Raw genomic sequence first — 21,732 nt, 5'->3', positions numbered from 1 at the left:
TTGTTTTGTCTGACCAAAATGTGAAGAAACTTAACTAACACTCAGTATGGAGTTCAGAGTTATACACTAATGCAGTACAGGATCTGAAAAATAAAAAAGATAACATCTTAAGGTATCACACACATAGAATGGAGCTCACCTTTCCTAACCTTACTGGGAAGATGCAGGCAGATGGAATTTACCTTCAGCCAGTTTGTAGATATCCAAGCTGAGGAAACTGGGCCATACACCACATGGTTGTGTCACCTTCAGAGAGACCTTGGAAGGCTGGAGAAATGTGCAGAAAGGTGTCTTGACAAGTTTGACATGGGGTATTGCAAAGCTCTGCATCTCGGGGGGATGAACCCCACACACCAGAACATGCTGGGGGCTGGCTGGCTGGCTGGCAAGCAGCTTGGTGTCCTGATGGACAGCAGGATGTCCATGACTAGCAAAGAACCCTCACACCAAAAGGTCCAGAGAGGTGATACTTCACCTCTGAATAGCCCTGGTGGGGCAACAGCCACACTTCTGTGTCCAGTCCTTGCTTACCTCCTGTGATCAACACCTTAAATACTGCCAGCTAAGCAGAGAAGCTACAGCTCTACCAACATCCAGGTCAAGCCATGGGCTCGTCACTTTAGGCTCATCCATGTGCTCAGGCTGCTTCCCTACCTTTTGAAATGTCCTTTATTTTAAGTAATACTTCCCTGGAATAACCCAAGACCTTTGGACAGTAGCAAATTTCTAGAGCTTGGCATGGAAACAGGATACCAGAAACACAATGTAAAATGTGTGACTTCATAAATACTTCATTTTGTCCAAGGAAGCTGCTTTTCCTTTTGGACTGTAAAGCTCCAAACAGAGAACTCCAAGCCCACAGCCTTGTTCCCAGCTGTTCCTGTGAGCTGCTAGTATGAAATTAAAGTTAATGACCTAAAGGCTTTAATCTCATGTGTTTAATAAAGCAAGTTTAATAAGGATACTGGCTTTAAAACTAGCATGAATCCAGAAGCTCCTAGTGATGATGATGGTGAGGAATTATCTTCAGATTTTAAATTTATTTTTTTGGGGGGGGGTGGGTAGGGGGAGGAGAAATAGGAGAGACAAGGATGTGAGGCTTTCAGTAATGGAAAAAAGATGAACTCCTGCTATTTTATCTATCCTTTTCACAGAATATTTTTTGCTCTCTGTTAAAATTGTTCCCAGTAAGTCTGTCTCAGCAGCAGACAGATGAACCCTCCCATTTAAATCCCCTCCTGTCTGATAGGTAGACATTTGCAAGCCAAAAGAGAATCATCCTCCTTACTTCTGAAAAGTATGGTCTGCCTTTCAGATAATACCTACTTTTCCAACCTTGTCAGGTGAGGCAGTGCTTGAAAGCTTTCTAGCACTTACCCTTTTGTATAAAAAGTTATCTCAGTAGGAGACTTTGCAGCAGTCTTTAACCCCTTTTGTATTCTCATTCCATCTCAGAGATGTCTCATGCAAGCTAATAAATAATTCCATGAAGTCTCCTCTTTCCACAACATTAATCTCCCATCAACTAGTAATGAGCTTTTGTCGGTTCCTTGTGAGAATCTGAGAAAACACATTAATTCCTTAAAACTTTTTTAACAATAGTGATCCTATTGGCAGAGAGTTTAGGAACATCTGATCCATACATTTAGCCTTAGGAGGTTTTGATGGCCTGTGTTTATTGTGCCCTGAAATTCCTAAAGCCCTAGAAAGATGCTGCAAATGCGACGTGCATCAATTTCTAATTAATTATATCTGCATATTGTCTGATGTAACAAACCAGAATTGTGCTGCCAAAGTCCTGTTCTTTCCTGTTTGTTTCTTGACCTGAATGATTTTTTTCTGAAAAAGTGTCATCAAATACAAACTTTATACAGGTTGCTGCATGTTTTAGAACATGTGAAATGACTGATATGCTGATTTTCCCCATAAAACATGCCAGAATACCAGACAACAAATAGCCAATACTCATTCTGCTTTACTTGTCCATGTGCTGTGCCCAGTCTTTCATTTTAGCAGTCTAGAGAAAAAAAGGTCCCTTTGAAGGTTTGCAAAGAAAGTTCTTGTTGCTTTGAGTGTCCAAATTGGATGCCCAAGATCCTACTTATCTAGCAGTCTTCTGACAGGCAACCTAGAGAATAGAATGGGGTTAAAGAGAAAGCACTAAATCCTACCAGAAACTGTCAATTCTTTACAGAAATCTTGTATTTTATAAACACTTCAGGCAAAATTAACTTCCTATTAGCCCCATTCCACATTCATATCAATTAAAGGAACACACCAATCAAATAGTAAAGGGGGAATCAAAGCTGAAAGTGGAGAAATAAAAGAAAATTGTGAGTCTACAGAACATTCCTGTGCATTCGAAACATTTTTTTTTCTATGCATGGCTCTGACATTACAGCCTGCACTCAATTTGCTTCAGCTGAACTCTGCATTGCTAAATGTAGAAAAGACTCCCATCAATTCAGCCCACTCATTTCTGTTTCTTTTCAGCATCAGCTTTTCAGTGGATTGTCTCCTTCTGCAACAGCAGCTTTTTCAGACTGTCGTGGTACTTTCCTTTTTTTGTCTCTTTCCCCATTGTTCTATGCCATTTTTATCTTCCCTTTTTCCCCTTGTGATATGCAATGAAACCAGCAATGCAATTAGCATAGTTAGTTACATTCATTTTGCCCTTTGACTATTTATAAAGACACTTTTTCTGAACCTAAAAAAAATAGAAAGATGAAAGGAAATCAGCCATCCAAAACTTGACATGTCTTATACTTTTTTATAAAATTTCCTGCTTTTCTTCTGAATGTGTGGAAGCCCGATAACACTAAGGAGATGTTATATAAACAGACTTCACATATGTGTTACATGTTGTTTGCAGTGAATCAATTTTGTCATAATACAAAGCAAGTTTTCATTGTAGTCTGAACTACCTTCAATATCATGAAAACCTCTTTGAGTTTTTCCCTAAAACTGTTATCTCAACAGAAATCTGCTTGTAAACCTCCTGAAAGATTATTGATTGGAACAGACTATATGCAAAAAGATTTCAGTTCAGATGAAACCAGTTTTTAATCTATATGATATAATCTATATTACAGTAGCACTTCTATGTTGCATATATTGCCAGAAGAGGAAATAATGCAAAAGCTGTTATTGAGACTGTGACATGAATAGGCAGCCCAGTACATTCATTATTTAGCCATGACAAGAATAGCAAGAATCTGTCTTTTCTCTGAAATGAGAAGAAGACCAAGCCATGGCTGGCAAGTGTTAAGTGACACAACTTGAAGGTCTTCAAGAAGCTGTTCAGTGAAGAGGGTTGGTACTAACTCTGCCCCAGTGAGATTACAGAGGCTGGTCACAGTTGCCATTTACATTGTCTTGCTGTTTGCCCTTCAGAAAGGTCTGATCATTCCTCCTCTTGAACACAAGACATGAAGGGTTTTAATTTGTTGCCCCACACCACTGTTGAATTTTGAAAGCTGAGCTTCATTTTTTAGCTTGGTCCATTTGAACTTTTTGAAGTAACTTTAGATTGCTGAACAAAATTCAGGCCCTTTTGCAATAACTGTAGCCCACTGAGCAATGATGTGTGGTATAAACTTAGTGAATAAAAGGTCTAACAAGGGAAAAATAACTGTGTGGATTCTCTTAGAAACAAATCATGATAATTCTAGGGAAGTATAAGCAATAATGAACATATGTTATATATAAATCGTGTTTTGCTGCACTAATATTTGAAGTATTATCCTTCTGTGTTTTAGAAATTGCATCTCAGAACAGGTAGATGATCTGTGCTGGAAAACACAGCTATTTTGTATCAAGTCTCTGAGGACAGAAGCAATTGCAGATAATGAGCTGGGTTATTTTTTGATTGTTAAACTTCTGGTTTTTCGCAGTATTGCCATCTTTGTTACCTGGATGTGAGACCCTTCTCCATCAGGAAATGCAGTAAACTCCCTAGGCATCTGTGACCTGGATATAAAGGTTGTATAACTATGATGCAAATTTTTCTGAATATGCTGTTTTTTAGTGGAGCTCTGGAGTTTTCACAGAAGAAAGGTTATGCATGTAGAGCAGGAAAGCTGCTGGTTTTATTTTTTTTTTGTGGTTGCTCATCTCTCTCAGTCACACAATTTTTAGTTTCAGCCACTGCAATTATTATTGTTTAGCAGCAGAAAGTCTGTTTGATACTATGTGCAATTCTACCCTAACAAAATAAAAATTCTATCGTCTGTCCAAGTTGATGGAATGTTTACTGCCCTTGGCTGTACTGCTTATGACTTTATAACTCAGAGGCACTGTGTATGTATCCAGCCTACTGTGCCTCTGATGAAAATGTGTACATGAATTTGAATTTAGGAGATAACTTTACATGCTATCTTGGTGTGATCTCATTTGAAATGGTCACTACAAGTTTCTCCACTTGGCTGAAGAAACAACAGCAAAAGCTGTTGCTAATTTTGTTTTTTAATTAATTGTGCAGCATGGATTTGTTGACGTGACATGGACAGGGGTCGACTAAATAGATTTGCCTCGGGTTAATAGAAGTTTTCCATCATCTCCTCTGTTTCTGGTGCATAAAATATTCCTTAACAATCTTAACTTCTCAAATGAGTGCATAAAATCCTCACAATCAACCCGACAGCCTTTAACCAAGGCTGCCACTACCCTTTGTGTTCATCTGCTCTGCAACTCCCCTTACTGGTAGGAGGCCTCTGAAATGCTTGGAAACAATTTCATAAATAAGTGTTTCAAGTGCTAAAATCCACTCTGTATAAATTAAAATAATGTCTTTTGGACTTTTCATAAAACACTACATGCTCTACTCATCCCTGGAGTGGATTTCTTTTACTGTTATTGCTGTGATGACACATAATTAAGTCAGATTGCATTTTTATAGACAGAGGAGAATAGCTAAGAAATAGTCCTAAATTATTCATCAATAAGTTCACAAAAAAAAAAAAAAAAGGCAAAAGACAAGAATTTAAAATGTGCTCTCTGTTGTTTTTTTCTCTTCCTAAAACTAGATAATTTTATAATGGTGTATTGAACAAATAAGTCTCTCTCTTCCTCCCCATGAGAGAACAAGAGACTTCATTTAACTCCACATGTGTTATTGTGCTTATCTGCTGATTACCATATTACTTTGATTTGTGTGGTAGATTGTAAACTCTTGTAGGATTATGGAAAGATTTCTTTCCCCAGGCTGAACCAGTGAGATTTTCAGTACCATGAAGACAGAGATGAGTAGAGAAGAGGCAGATTGGTTATTATATCTCTATGTAGTTTTTACTCACTAGTTTGTCTCATTTTTATCTCTGCAGAGTCAGCATGTAAGCCAAAGAAGTTAATACACCTGCACAACGTTGACACAACACTAAGTTTTAATATCTCTTCATACTCTCAGCATGGTGAGAGAAAATGGGAATTGCTGAAATGGTGTAGCCATAAAGAAGAGCAGGAGTAGGCATAGGTATGCCTTGATTCACCTGGTAAAATACTCCTTTTGATTAGGAACTGAAAATATATGATGAAAGAAAGTGCTGATTTACTAAACATCAGGGTTTTTTAATGCACAAATCTTTCTTTCTGATTTTGGATGGGCTTATCCAAATTTGCAAGACAATTTACTTGGCTTGTTAAACTAAGTATTTCCTTTTAGAATATGGAAGGAGAGGCAGTATTGAAGGAGGAAGCTTAGACCAGAGAAAAAGGAAAAATAGCTGTCCCTTAAAGCTAAAAAATATGAATTCAGCTGCTATATCTCTGTGCTGAGTATGTAATTCAGACTAGAAAAAGAAAAATAGTTTAAATAGAAGTTGTATAGAAACTTAAGACATGCAGTGGAGATGATCAAGGCTTTTCTGGTGTACTGGAAGCTTGTGGAGAAACATTGGGATGGACAGACAAGTAGTTGAGCAGTGACTGGTGACACTGGCTGGTGCCTGTTCTGAGGTCTGCATTTCTACTCCCTTTCCCTGGGAAATCTTGGTGATGCATGTCTGAACCCAGCAGGAGTGAGTCCTGACTGTTCAGAAAAGGGGGCAGGACCAGACAAAAGATGTGTGTTTACTTTGCTGCTCTGCTTCTGCTTTCAGAGAAGGCTTTTCTCTGAAATAAAATCAACTCCTCTCAACTCCTTTGCATCTGAGGAAATGGACCTGGAATCCCTTTTGAATTTCTTGTCAACTGCATCCGAGATCAACTGAATTTCTGGAGAAAAGGCCAATGTGAAAAGATGGGGAGTATAGTGTAGGGATAGTTAAACAGCTTTCACAATGCAAAGAAATTGTCAGTATAGATTAAGAGGGAAGCTTCATAAGATCTGCACTTTTCTTCACAGTTACAAATTATTTGGAAAAGGAAGAGCCTAATGAGGTGACAAAGTTTGCTGATACTACAGAATTTTTCAAAGTGACAGAAACTAACACTGACAACAAAAGGATGAAGTGAACTTGTGATTTTGAGTGGTCAGAGATAAAATGGGAGACAAAATTCAGTGCTGATAAGTGAAAAGTAATAGATACAAGAAAGCACAATCCTAATTATTTTTATACAGCTATGGGTTCATAAATGAGGTACAAATATTTTTTAAAGACATTTACAATTATTATGGTTAGCTGAGTGCCAAGTGGTGCTGAGTGAAAGTGGAAGATCACAGGAACAACAAAGAAAGCATCAATAACAGAATAGTTGACATAACTTTTCTTCTATATAAAAGCAGGATCAACTTGTGTCCTGAATACTGTATGAAGTTCTGTCCTCCCTTTTTCAAACAGAGAAATTGTTGAAACAGATAAAGGCAGCAAGGATTAGATATGAAGTTTTTGTGTGAAGAGCAATTAGGCTAGGATTGTGGGTCTTCAGGGAGAAAAAATGACTGAGGGACAAAAATTATAGAGTATATCAAATAAAAAAGTAGATGAACTGCAATGTTTTCTATTAACAGTGTTTGAAGAACTGAGGGCCAATTGAGGAAATTATCATGCTGCTAGCTTAAGGTAAAAGTAAGGAAGCACTTTTCTCACACAGCACATTTCAACTCTGGAATTCATTGTCAAAAGTTTCTGTAGTGCCCAAAGTATAGTTAGATTTATAAAAGGTTTGGGAAATTAGGTGGAAGAAAAGATCATCCTATACAGTACTAATATTTTTTTTTATAATTTGTGTAAAAGAGGAATATTTCTTATCCTTCTTTTTTTAAATGACCACAAACAGTAATTTTTACAGTGGGGAGATTGTTTGCTGGGTCTGATGAAACTTATTTTTGCCCACTATGATATTTGGTGTGTCACAGAACTGAACTCAGTCCACAGAAGATATTCTCTGACATTCAAAGGAAATTTTCATGACAGAAAAGTAAACTAAAAAAAAAAATAAATCATTAAATCTACCTATTTTAAAATAAGAAGGAAAATTAATTAATATTATTTGTGAGTGGACCAAAGGATCCTTCACAGTGGGATGAAAAAAATCCTTATAATATAGGACAACATAGGTGGTTTCTGGGATGTGTCTTAAGGATGTAAACTAAGTGTGGGATGACTTGGAACAGATTTGCATTATATATGGCATTATATCAATTTAAAAGCATGGAAAAATCCAGTTCTGAGAGGGTTTTTTTGCTTGTTCAGTTGTAGCAGGTGGGAAGACTGAAAATAATTTTAAATTATTCCCTTCTCCCACTTCACATGGGAATAACTGTTGAACTGTTGGAGCAACAAGCCTTTTTTCTCCCTGATAAATTCTAAAAGTACCCAAAGGTATCAGTCATGAAACACAGAACTATTGCCCAGGCATTGTACAAGTTCTTGCAATGAAAATTTGGAGAGATGTTTAAAGATGTGCCTGAGGGAGGTGAGGGCTTGAGGGAGACAGTGATTTTGTTTTGTCATTTTCACCTCAGCCTGAATCTTGTATGTAGCATCAGGTTGCCTTCTCTTAGGGCTGAGCCTGGAACACATACATGAGATGAGCTGGCATGCCCTGAGGTGGATCTGGGATGCTGGCCTGCTTCCCAAGGACTGCCAGAGCTGCTGTGCTAAAACTCAGACTTTATGAGCTAATGATTTTCCTGCTTTAGTGCCAGCCTGTTTAAACACTCTCGATATTCTGGGTGCAAGTTGCCTGTGTGAATGTAAGTAATTTCTCTGCCCAGGTGTTCTTTACCCCAGAGGGTTAAAAAAATAAGTGCATCAAAATTTGAGGCATTCTGGTGCCATGGTGGTGAAGTCATATGAAATATGGAACCCTGTAAAGTGTAAGATGTGTTAGATGTATAGAGTTAAGGGGAGCTGAAACGTCCCAATGCAAATTGTGATCTGAACCCTCGCAGGAGCCAGAGCATTTGGGTCAGGTGTTACTGTTCAAGGCTGTTTCCAAGCGAGTGCCTGTGCCTTTTTACAACACAAGCCTTGTTACACTTTGATTTCTTCCTCTCTCCTGGTTCGAATTATGTTACTTTTGTTGATATGAATTCACAGCCACTTGCCAATGACCATAAAAGTCCTTCTATACCACGTATTGACTTGAAAGATTCAGGTCCTCAGTATCAAAAGATGGCACTTTATCCACTCAGCCAGACCAGACCCTTGATTTTATATTGCTGTTTTCTCTCTGAGTTTCTCTGAGTCCTTTTAATATTTCAGAGCCATGTCAGCTCTTTCATAAACTTTCCAAAGGATGAACAGTAGTAGTTGTATTCCAGCTGCTGCTGAATCTGCTGTGTTTGTTCAGCCCTGAAATGATCTTTTAAGATGTGAAAATAAAATGTTCCACTACTACTGAGCCATAAACGCAAAACTGACCAGGGATGCAATATGCCCAACAAAAACTACCTATTAAGTATTAGAACCACTTTTCTTCCAGCTTCCTGCATAGAGGCCTAATTCTGATTTAACTGTTTTTGTTTTTTTTTCTTCTGGTAAGAGTAGTAAAATAATATTAATAATTTATTATTTTTTAGTTTTGAGAAAATAATGGCTATCACTCTGGTCTTAATATACTATGAAGCCTATGGTATCAGGTTTTAATTATCTCATAGGAAACAAGCAAACCTTATGTACTTAATGCAGAAATACTCCTTTGAATACTCTAAATATTTTGACTAAAGTCACAAAGCTGCTTAAGTTTAGGATTTCAAACTGATTTTCTGATTACTTTTGTAGATATTTCCTCATTTTGCATAATTTATTTGAACGTGTGAAAATTCATATGCTTGTATGCATACTGTAGAGACTTTCAGATTTTCTTAATAAAGCAAGAAAATGAGGTGCCAGTACAGAGAGCTCTAAAAATCAAATCCTTAATGTTTAATGCTAGTAGAACTCACAGGCTGAAATATGAACTCAGTAGAAAATACACAGTTTTTAAAAATCTTTTTCACTCTTTCCCTTCACTAAGGAATTAGTAGTGGAAAAAACCAAACCAAAACAAAACTTCATTCTTTGAATTTAATGCCCAACTCAGGCAGCTATGGATCAAAGATCAGACTGCTTAGAAAGTTTCAAATACCAATAAGATTGTCTTTTTGGGGTATGTCATCTTCTCTGTGCCCTCTAGGTTTCTGTCTGGGTGGAATTTAATTCCTGAATTTTCAGGTCTACATAAGACCCCAAATTCAGGCTACAGAGATAATTGTTTAGAGGACAGTGCTAATAATGCCAAAGTGATGGTTTTTATGCCCTCTATGGGCCATTCACTTAAGAATTTAACTTAATGATACTTGTTTCCCTTCCAAATCATAATACACTGTGATCAATAATCACAATAATCATATTCAGATCAATCAGACTAATAATCTCAGAAATCCTCAGCTGGTTGCAGGACAGCTGTGTAGAAGGATTTCAGTGTTGCTCTTCCATTAAGAGACTATCACTTGCCTAGTGAGTAGTCACCTCTTGTCACCTCACACAACCACTCTTAAGTACCTACTCTGCTTTGCAGGCTCTGTGTGTAGGTAGGATTTCTCATTTAGGCTGCTAAGGCACCTTCTACTTTTAAAATACATAATGCTTAAGGCTCTAGGCTGGATACTGCAGCTTCACTGACAGGTTCATAATCTGAGATGGTGTAGACACAAGAAATGAACTTTGGGCAAAGTCATGTTTCTAACTGATTCTCAAGTCTGAATAGAATGCATAGTTGAAATCTAGTGCCTATATCCTGATACAGGTTACTATACTGATAGAGCTGTAGGTCATATGACTTGTCTCTTTAATTGTAATTTTAAATCCCTAGTCCATCAGGATGTTTAATGTTGTCTGAATGTGTTTGGTTTAGATGTGAAGTTTCTTGTGGAAGTGTTGGCAAGGTCTTACTTCTAATACCCCTATCCCTGAATTGGCACTGAGTGGGTACAAATCCTATTCTGGGTTCCACAGCAAGCTTGTAGGTCAAAAGTGCATTAAAAAAGTGCTGAAGTGTTAACTGGTCCTATACTGCCTTCTGTCAAAATTTAAGAAGCTGCTCAGGTCTTGACTTCTGTGGGAGTACTGAAAGAAAGATCTTGAATAGCTCTTTTCTTTTTAAAGGTCTCCCCTAGTTGGCAAATGGCACCATAACCCAAGAGAAAAATATGACAGACATGTTATTTCTGTGGGAATTATTGGAGTTTTCAGAATTGGTAGCAATTCTAAGTATTATATATAGCAGCTAAATATATTTATAGAAGTACTCCTATGTTAGAGAAAAGTATGGGCTTTCGGTTTCTTTCCTTTTCCCTTCAGAAAGTAAGCTTTCTGGTATTAGCATAAGTTTACTCTGAGTAATAGAAAAATTTAATATCTGCTAGTACAGAACAGAAATTCCTCTGATAAGTGAAGAAGGAACAACATCATTGGGTGTAGCTTTATTTACCTGAATGTTGGGAAGATTGTATTGCAAGTTCAAAAGCTGTTTGAATAGTGCTACTGGTAGAGGAAAAACTGCAAGAGTAGGGTGTGTGTATGGCTTTGACATTATTGGTGATTCATTAGATGACACTTCAGCTGCTTCATTTCATGAAGGGAAATGAAATCTTGCTATTTCAATGAGGATAAGTTTGGCAAGGTTTGGTCCATTTCCCTGTGCTTCATCTTATCCCATGCTATTTTATTGTTTTCACTTTGCTTCAGATTTTTTTTTAATTATTTTTTTTTATTTCATTTAATCAGTTTTTTGTCCTGTCTCTTTGCTTGACTTCATTCCCTGATTTTGAGATTTCAGTAAGTGTCATTTTGGAAGGTTTCTGTCCATTTAATTTAGAAGAAATGTTCCAAACATGGCTCCCTCCACCCCTTTCTGCTTGGCACCAGCCTCAGCCAAATGCTGTTTTTACTTCTCTGCTTAGGGTTGTGGTTATGCTTAGGTTTAGGACTGGGAAAACCACAAAGCCCAGAGCTCCAGGGACACTGCAACTACAAAAGTTGTGCCAAGAGGAGCCCAGCACTGCCCCAACATTGCTGCCTCCACACCTTTCTGCTCCACACCACCCATGTGCTTGACACCTCAGAAAATGCTGCCTTACTGCTCTGCTTAGCTTTAGGCTTACATTTAAGGTTACTCTTGAGAAAACCACAAAGCCTAGACCTCCAGGAATGTTTCAACTACAAAAGCCATGCAAAAGGGCAGGACTTGAAGTCTTCTCATTTCGTTTGATTACAATCACTTTGTTTCAGCATTTTCTTTTATTTCTTTCTACTGAATTTAATTTCACTGTAAGTCCACTCCAGTCAGTTTACTTCACTTTGTTCTCTGATTTCAAGATTTGAATTCCTTTTTTGAAATGGGGTAAACACATACTGAATTTTTCATCTGTCTGCTTTGCAGGAGTTTTAAAGGTCTTCACATATCCCTATAACTCTATGTCCAAATGCAATAGCATGACAGCTGGAAGCAGTCACATTCATATCCTGAAAATATCAGCTAAGGAGTTTTCCAAGTGTAAGTCAGGTAGGTTTATACTCTAAAGAAATTCTGTTTCACTTTGAGATGGGCTTCTTCAACCAAGTCATACTTGGATAATTGTTCAGGGTTGCATTCCCTTTGTATTTTGAGTTCTCCTCCACATCTGTTTACTTCTGTTTCAAATAGTTCTTGGTCTTATGCTAGATGAAATGATTTTCTAATGGCCTGAACAATACTGTTGTGTCATCCTTTATCATCCTCCCTCTCCAGGTGCTTGGCTATCACTTTCTGAGCTACAACGAAGGAATGACACCTGTGTTTTCTGAGCCCTGCTGGCTCTAGAATGTACTGCACTGCAGGAATACCCAATCCAATTACAGGTAATCTGACACTTCTTCAACCAAGAGGTTTTCATGGCAATTTTCTGAGGAACATATTCAGAGTATCTAATGTTAGACAAACATATCATAATGGGCAGAGTGTGATTGGTGGAAGGTCCAATGCCTTTAACAGAGGCTCCCTCTAAGATCTGTGGCTGGGTAATGTTCCCTGACACTTGTGTCATTGCACTTCCAAAGGGCAAGGAAACTCTGCACTGGTCTGCATTCCTCTCCAGGGTGCATCTTACAGATAAATCCTTTCCACCTGCTGGTTTTCTTTGAAGACAATGGACAGTGACTGGTAAAGGGTATGTACAACCCTGAATACCTCATCCTACCACAGCTGCAAACCTGTGTGGCTTCTGCTCTTACCAAGAGCTGCAGTGGGAGTGCTCAGGTGGCAGCTACACCTGGAGACCTGCAAACAGGCTTTTCCAGTAGCTGTACCTGCTTAAGCAATTAAGTGGCTGAGATGGAAGCTCTGATGAAAATCAGAGGGATTTTAGATCTGAATGTCTGCAAATGAAGGTGGGGTTCAAGGGTAGGTTTTAAATAGCTCCTGCAGATGTCTTGAATACTCTTACAAAGCCCTTTTGAAGAGTCTTATGTGAAGTTTGTCCCTGAATTTTCAAGCATGTCTTATGTATTTCATTACCTACTGATATTGTTAATAGATAATCCTGAGGGCTTTGAATATACCAGTAGAACAAATTTCCTTGACAAAACCAGAGAATATTTCTTTTCTAAGAAAAATCCCTGTCCCAATTGTTTGTCTGTTATAAAGAAATCCCTTACAAAAAGTAAACTTCACACTGAAACTCCTGGAAATCCAGCTGAGAGGTTGAAAATCATCTCCAAGTGGAGCTTGCAACAGAACAGACACTACAGGGATTTTATTTTCTAGTGATGAATAAGAGGTTAGGTATCCTAAAACAGCAGCAGTGCATTTTCTAACAGATGCAGTAAAAGAGAGTCTGTTACCAGAAGTCTTATGATTCTGCTGTATATTCTAACTTTTATTAGCTTTTAACACTCAGGACAGAATGTTAATTAATACTTGGTCTCATAGGGCTCTGGTTAAACCTAGAAAACTACAGGAAGCTGTTAAATTTAGGTGCATTGATAGTCTCAGTAAAAAGAAGAAATATCCCCAAAAACCAGATGAACATTATCACATGTTTTCTTAGAGATTTGTCGGCAAAGTTAGCTTTCATGCTAGCCAGCTGAGGTCTTGGATTTCTATATGAAAAGAATAGTTCAGCTATGTCTTGAGGCTAATACTGAAAAGGTCATGAGATTCTCTTTCATGAAAGGAATGAAAGTAAGCTGAAAAGTACAGGAAAACATAACGTTCACTATAAATGATAGAACTGATTTAGTTCTATGCATTTCTCTGTGTATAGAAAAATGAAATTGAAATACATTTGTATTTAGATTTAGGGAGCAACTTACTTTCTGCCTCTTCACTAGTTTAATATTTATTTCCAAACCTTATTATTTTAAAATGCTATAGCACCCAAAATATGCTAGATTATTTCTAAACACAGTCACATAATGGATTTTTCCTATGATGAGCAAAGCAGCCATGTGAAGTTCATTCATTGAGACCCTTTGGCCTTTAGAGCATTTAGTGAAGGGTTTGTTTTGTTTATTTTACAGTTCAGTGGAATGGAAAACAATTTTTCTTAAGCATTACTGGAGGCCATCAAACTGCAAGAAGGAATAATTTTTCTGCTGCTGCATGTTCAGCAGAATTTAAAGGTGTCTATTAAAAAAAAAAACAAAAACAGGTGTAGTGATAAGCCTAGATTTCTCCCCTTTTTTAAAAAAGTATAATTATACTCATCAGACATATTTATCTGCTATTTTCCCCATCTTGCTATTGCTCAGAGTGTAATGAATTTTGCTGATGCTGGGTGCATTTTATTATTCCCCATTTCTTCTTGATTGTTTCCTGCACAAAAATAAAATAGAAAACCACACCCCTGAAAAAAACCCAAACCAACAAACCAAGAAAACCCCCCCAAAAAGCAAAACAACAAACCAAAACTAAATTAAATTGTTTACTTACTCATGAAATGTGATTTGGATGTGCAGTTTATACATGGAAAAAAAAGTAATTGAAAATACACTTTTCTCAGCCTGTTGCCACAGAACTATTTAGATTCAGCTTTTGATTACTTGGAAAGGCAATAGGAGGTCCTGTTTTCACTCCTTGTTTTGTGTTTTTCAAAAACTAATTTTCAAAAGACATTACATATATTATTAAGTGGAGGCAGGAAACAGATAAATAAAACTGTTTGAACAATAATGGGGTAAACTGAGAAATCAAGTGATTGATGATACTGACATTTAGGTCATGCAAGTTGAAAACCTGGAGCCTAAATTCCTGTTGAAGTCAGCAGCAAAAGTCTACCTGTGCCTGCACACCAAATGCAAGTTACAGTTTCTTCTTAAGAAGACACTTCCATGAAGTTACTTTGACTTTTCTACCATAGAGACACAACCTCTATCTAAATTCAAGTTGCATTAAAAATAGCAGCCTTAGGAAGCAGCTTGTAAAGCTGAACTCTTGTCTGTCCCTGATACGTTCAAGAGGGTAAATGCTATTTGACCCTTAAGGAGGTTTGGAAAAGAACTCTGGAAAGCATCTAAACTCGTTGGGTTTTTTTACAGTGGTGCACAGCAGTAGAGTCCCATTGAACACCATCAGGACTTGATATTCAGGTATCCCCTTCAGATCTTAAAATGTTGATGTCTGTCCCCAGCAGATTGACGCAGGAAAGACCAGTTAGGATCTCAGTGTCCTTTTTTCTGCCAATAGGTAGCTCAGTGCTTATCCTGGATGCTCAGACATGCCATGATCATGACGAGCAGAACAATCTTCATTTCTTGGAAAGCAGAGACATTATTCATTGTACAAGGCACAAGAATATTTGATCTGTAGACAAACCAGTGGACTGAAAGAGTCTTCACCCTTTTCCCAGGAGGATGTCCTAACCATGCAGGTATTGAATGACTACTGGGGCTGCCTGCTGTATTCATTCCTTCCTAACACCTTGCTAGAACTGGACACCTTCAGTCAGGCTTCCTCCTGCTTTCTCTCCTTTGGTCCCATGACTCTCTTGTTGCAGGACCAACTCCCCAAGCACATTTTGCAAACTCTACCCCTTGGATTTTAGAGCAGAATCAAATAGGAAAGCATCTGTCAGCTGGAAGGTACCTACAACAGCCATCTAATTCAACTGTCTGACTGTGTCAGGGCTGACCAAAAATTAAAGCATGTTAAGGGCATTGTCCTAACACCTCTTAAGCACTGACAGGCCTGTGGCATCCACCACTTCTTCAAGAAGCCGCTTCCAGGGTTTGACCACCCTGATAGTAAAGAAATGTTTCCTAATGTCCAGTCTAAAACTCCCCTGGTGCAGCTTTGAACCATTCCTGCATGTCCTGTGTCAGGATGTCAGGGAGAAGAGCTCAGCACCTCCCTCTCCCCTTCCCCTCCTCAGGAGGCTGTAAGAGGGAAATGAGGTTGCACCTCAGCCTCCTTTTCTCCAAAATAGATAAACCCAGATTTCTTAGCTTTTCCTTAAAGGAAATGCTGATCTCAATTCTAGCACTTGAAATGCTCCACTGACAAAGCCCAAGTTTTTTAAAGTCTATTCCAAAACCTCCTTAGAGGTCATGACTGGAAATTTTCTGTAATTAATTTTTATTTTTTTTTTTTTATGATCAGGGAAAATTTAATGGTTGCTACAATGGATGTTACATTTTAGGTGACATTCGCTATTTTTTGATCAGTGATAGCCAATTCTGTTTAGTGGAAGATTTCAAGATAAAGAAGTGAAATCAGTATTCAGTTTCTCTTAATATTTAAATGCTTTAAACATGCATTTGCAACACTGAAAGAAGAAAAGCCCAATGCCCTGTTCATTTTGCTACAATACACGTAGTGTTTTTCCATTTGTTTGTTTATTTTTACGTTGAAGACAGGTGCTTTAAACGATGCATAAAGTGACATTTTCAGACTGTGGAACTCATTCCCTGCAGCATTAACTGTCTGTGACTATTCAAAGGTGACTTTGTATTGGCTGAGGTTAGCTTTTTGCTACTTTCTAGCCTAATATTTTCTATTTAATGTCATCATTTTCTTTCCCTTGGATTCTTACTTTCTATTTTAAACTCCTATAATGTATTTTACCTTTTTATTTTCTCTTTTCTGAGCATGGATTGGTGTTAAATAGAGTTTTCTGGTGCTTCTAGAGCTTTTTAAGAGATCAGTTAGATACCTGGATTTCATATTGGAAGGTCATTCTCAGTGAGATGAATCTTCTCTGATTTAAGGTATCTATAATGGAATAGTCAAACTTCAAACTGTCGCTGTAGAGTCCCTCCATAGTTAATGAGAGAAATAAGTATCTCCAAAGGGCAATCCATGTGACCTGTCACATGCATCTGTCTGTGGATGAAAACAATTGTCTCCTGGAGGTGCCTATTTCACTTTACTGACAATGTAGAATTATGCCACTAACTCTGGCACTGTTGCCAAGGCAGATGAATTTCACTTGGTGCACCTAGGCTACAATATTTTTTATTTTTTTTTTTACTGTGCATCTGAGGAATTTGACTTTACACCCATTTGCTATCTGTGCACATTTTTATTGTCTATGTGATATTCTTTTGCAAGTGAAGGCTATAGTTAAGTACTCAGCTGGATTTCCTGCTTCCTTTGGATAGTGAAAGCCATTATTTTTAAGCACTTATTTGAAGAAATGAAAAGTGAAAGATGAATGATACCATAAGTTATATCTTAAGTTAGAAGACATTATCAAAGCTGTGATTTTTAGTAGACATTCAAGCGCTTTATTTCATGGGCTTTAGTTCAAATTCCAATTAACAATTTTTTTCACTACTTTCTCCACTTTCTTATTACTATACATAAAAAGATGTGTAAAATGAAGGAAAATTTTGCTGCCTAGTAGGTCCAACCAGGCATCTGATCCTGCCCTTGGGAATCTGCAGGAAGGATCAGTAATCTGAAACCAGAAAATCTACAAACAAAGTTTAATATATTTACCTGAAACAGTCATGATTGGTGGGGCAAAAGCAGAATGAGGCAAAAGGAAAAACTAGAGCAGGACAATGCAGTAAGCACACTGTTTGTATTTCTCTGAAGAAAGGGATACAGAGTTCAGAGATCTTTGATTTCCTTCCAGAAGCTTTGCTGATATAGCGTTTTCCCTTTCCCTGCCTTGCTCTCCCTGCCCTGTCCTGCCCTTTCCCTGTCTTTCCCTTTCCCTGTCCTGCCCTTTCCCTGTCTTTCCCTTTCCCTGTCTTTCCCTTTCCCTGTCTTTCCCTTTCCCTGTCTTTCCCTTTCCCTGTCCTTCCCTACCCTTGAAGAGAGTACTGACTTTAGACCTGGTAGCCCTGCATGCAGCACTGGTCATAGGGTTTCCCTGCTCCTTCATCTTCTCCCTGTAGCAAAAAGCCTTTAAAAGGCCAGATGTATTGATAGCAAAGAGATATAAAGGAAGAAAGTGAAGCTAAGAGGATAATTAAAATAGCAAACCTCAGTAACAGGATAATGAAGAATCCTTTGACACTTCCAGCAGGGATCGATGGTACAGTCATGATAATCATATTACACTGCACCTTTCATCCTGGAGGGTGTCAAAATGCTTTGCATATTCAGAACACTAATACAAGGAATTGTTAGTCTACAACTCATGCAAAACCGCCCATGGGTTTGCATCTGGCAGCTTACACTGCAGGAAACATCAGCACTCAAAAGGTGAAGCGTGGGTAGGTAGAAAATCTGCCTGCTAAAAATTAAGAGCACACAAGGCATATAAGCCTGCTTATAAATGCTGGAAAGATAAGACCCCACTGTGTTCAGAGGTAAAGTACCTCTTTTCCAAGGGTGCTGGTGCCAGTAGCCAGGTCCAGTGCATGTAAAGAAGGGATGTATGGCCAAGAGGGAATTTGCTGTTATTTATATCACATTTGGCAAAGTGCATTCACTACAAAGATAAAAATCTGGAATGTTAGCTGGAGATGCAAACTTCTCACCTACCCAAATGAAAGGTTAAATACAGGACCATGAACTCTGAAAAAGTCTGGATTCCAGATTTCTTTCCTACATGAAAAATTAGGGAGTTTTTTTTTCTCCAGAAGAGCTGCCACAAGAGACATGGAAATGTATTTTCATCAGTTAGTTCAATTCAGTGCAGGATGTTTATTTTAATTGTATTTGTCTCAGCACTGTTTCCCAGTCTTTGCTTCTTTTTCCTGTCATTTTTCATGCATTTACCACATTGATGTATTTTTGGCACTGTCTCAGCCAGAAGATTATCCCTTGCATTAGAAGGCCTTGCTTATTGTCCAGCTGCTGTTGAGCTGCATGTTTTATCTTTCCAAGAAATTTAGTTAATGCATCTCTCCTCATCCTCAAGATTCTCAGCACAAGGCAGATGAAGGCTCAAAGTACAGATACATTACTCCAGCTCAGCAGGTTATGGGTAGCCAGCTGAGCTGAGGTAGATAGATCTGAAAGTTAGGCCTTGGAAAAGTGCAAGGGAATGTAAGTTAGCTTAGTCCTCTTTCAACATGGCATAGATGGAGTCAAAATGACATGTATTTTTCCAGTTTAAAGGTGTCAAAAATTGTCTTTACTCATTTGCCAACTCATGTTTCACCTGAAGAAACTTTATCAGAATTTGACTATCTTGAGTGATGTGCTTCTTGATTTTTCTCTACTGGCTAATACATAATGATCACATAATGTTTTAACAACTTTGCTAAACAGGAATTGTATGGTTACAGAGTTTTGTAAAACCAACTTCTAAAATGCTATGTGAGTTTGTGTGTGCCAAAGATGCTCACTAAGGAGTTGTTTGAAGGCCTGAAATACTTTTTGACTAAAAACTGGGTATTGATTATGGCCAGGATGAATCTAAAAATGGCAACACCCCCTACAGAGGTACAGATTTGAACAAAATGGACGTTTAAATGTGTTTATAATATAACCATAATAATATAATATTTTTGTTGTTTTACATACATACTGTACATTGTTATGTAATTTTTTTTTATATAATATGTTATAATATATTCTTTCATAGCTGGAGGTAGCTGTGGCACTGGACACTCTTTTCCTGAGAGTGTACTTCTCCTCTTAGGCTTTTGTCAGCTGGGAAAAGAAGGGAGCCAGATGAAGGACGAATCCTTACACTGGTTCTGTGCTCATCAGGGAATTCCAAAGCCTTTTGCTGACATGTTAAAGTCTGCAGTGGGCTTCAGTTCAAGCTCTGAATGGTCTGTGCTGACATCTTTAGCTCATGGCATTTGCCGCTGCCTTCATGCTGTCTGTGATGATTCTGATGGGATATAATTTGTTACAGCTGGCTTAGGTGCAAAAGTGCCATGGGCAAAGCTTTCTGTCTTTCCCTGGCTGTGCCATTTCATTGTGTGTCTCATCAAAATCAGGCAAACAAATGTGGAAAGAGTGGGTGCTCCTGCATGTATCATGCTCTGCAAATCGTGGGTATAGAAGCAATGCCTTGCCCAGAGCTCTGCCTGTGCCCCCGCACAGATCACAGCTCACAACAGGGGGGCTCATTTGTTCTGTTTTGCCTCTTCAAGATAGAAGAGGTTTAAACCCCTACCTACTGCTAAAGCTCGTTATTTTCTACCTGAATCCTAAGAAGGGGTGGGGTAGGGGGAATGCAAAAATATATCCTAAAGCATAATTAGATGCAAGACAGGTAGGGATTTAGATATAGTTTGATTAAATCAAAGTCCTTTTCTAATACAAATCAATGTTACACTAAGAATCCCATTATTTAAAAGAATTTTCAATGCCAGTCTAAGAAAATGTGCCCTGTATTCTTTGAAATAATGTATTAACTGAAAATGTGAATCTTCTAGTATATTCAGTAGGGTGGATCCTTAGCTGAAATATATCCACATCGTTCCAATCTCTGGTGTAATTACATCAATGAATGTCATCTAAGGAATGGATGGGTAAGAGAAGCACAGGACATCACTAATAGGCACATAATGTCGCTCATGCTCTGATCATCACTGAATGAATTCAGCTGACAATCTGAACTAGAAGGATAAAACTTTTAGGCTTAAAAAAAAAAAGAAAAAAGGATACATGAAGGTAAACTTTTCTGCATTCATTACATTGCATTATATGAGCACACTAATGGGAAACCAGAGGGAGAAATTTGCTATTATATCTCCTGCAAGTGACTTTGATAATGAGAGGTAGTTGTTAGACTATGTTAATTCCAAGTTAAACTTCCAAGAAGGGTGAACTTACATTTTTCACTAATCAGTGACCTATAGTCAGCTGTGTATATTAAAAACACCAAAAAAATCCAGTGCTATATTACAAAAAGGACATGAGAGTATATGAAGATTTTATCTGGCTGGAACAAACACTTGGGGGTTCTATTTATGCCAAAATGTGGTACACCATAATGGGCTGGATAATGTGAGCTGTTAAATGATAGTGCTACAGGAGTCACCAATGGGATTTTGAAGCTTAGGCATGGTGGATATATCATTGGCAGGTGTTATCCAGCAGTTCTGAATGGTGATGATCTCTTGTGTATTGCAATCATCTCTGTGCTTCCCTGAGGAGGTGACAAGCAAGCAAAAATCTCCATTCCTTCCATTTACTGCCATGGGCTTGAAAAAAAAAATAGGCAATTTTGTTGCCATTCATCCAGCCAGTGGCTGCAACCAGCACCAGGACATTCATATAAATTGCAATGACAGAAAGCCCCTAAGGGCTCCTCAGTGCCTTTCATTTTTTATGAGGTATAGTCTGGGCCTCTGACTCTTCCATTTGGCCTAGAAAATTCACAGCAAAGCCTTGAAGGCAGGTGAATGGACATGTGTTGGCTGGGACATCCACAGGCATTCCAAGCTGCTCCAGGCGGGTTCCTGTTTGGATTTGGGTTCTGTTTCCTTTCGGGGACAGTGCCCAGAGCCTGCACACCCAGGGAGCAGCAATCTCAGCCTCAGCCACTGACCAGGCCCTCCTGCCACCCCTCCTCAGCCCATCTCCCACAGCTGGGGGTTGTGCAGAGACACATGAGGGCCCTTTCTCCATCGTGTGACCAGACAAATTCCATTTCTCTTGCATGCAGCCCTTCCACACTTCTGTTTTTCCTTACGTTACTCATTAAGGTGAGGTCTCAGGTGAGATGTATTTATGCCATATTCTGTCACAGGTTTGTAACTCAACCACCAAATTGCAGTATTCCTTCCTCAAGTTCATTCAAGATCTATATTTCATCACAGGGAAGCAAGAGAATTAATATGGAAGTCTGAAGTTGATACTGAAACTAAAAAGTTTAGAGGTGCTCTTAAAGAAATGCAGGTCATGATAAGTCAGTATCAAAACATAATATCTGTTCCTATGAAGCTATAGTCTGCAACTTCCTTATCTCAGTCT

General features: G+C 38.3%; 1 long non-coding RNA gene across 1 annotated transcript in view; it reads left to right on the top strand.

Annotated features, from left to right (window-relative positions):
* LOC147654595 (uncharacterized) overlaps window positions 1–19,322 on the top strand; it is a 30,312-nt gene extending 10,990 nt beyond the window's left edge. The window contains exons 2-6 of the long non-coding RNA XR_015282709.1: window positions 11,806–11,928; window positions 12,154–12,263; window positions 12,462–12,571; window positions 14,940–14,990; window positions 15,088–19,322. This is a non-coding gene — a long non-coding RNA (uncharacterized LOC147654595). The remainder of the gene's footprint in view (window positions 1–11,805; window positions 11,929–12,153; window positions 12,264–12,461; window positions 12,572–14,939; window positions 14,991–15,087) is intronic.
* Window positions 19,323–21,732: the final 2,410 nt, after the last annotated feature.

The sequence above is a fragment of the Cyanistes caeruleus genome, chromosome 2, assembly GCF_971803275.1.
Source record: "Cyanistes caeruleus chromosome 2, bCyaCae1.hap1.1, whole genome shotgun sequence".
Lineage (NCBI taxonomy): Eukaryota > Metazoa > Chordata > Aves > Passeriformes > Paridae > Cyanistes > Cyanistes caeruleus.
The sequence above is the reverse complement of the archived record's forward strand: the minus strand, read 5'-3'. Positions and strand labels throughout refer to the sequence as shown.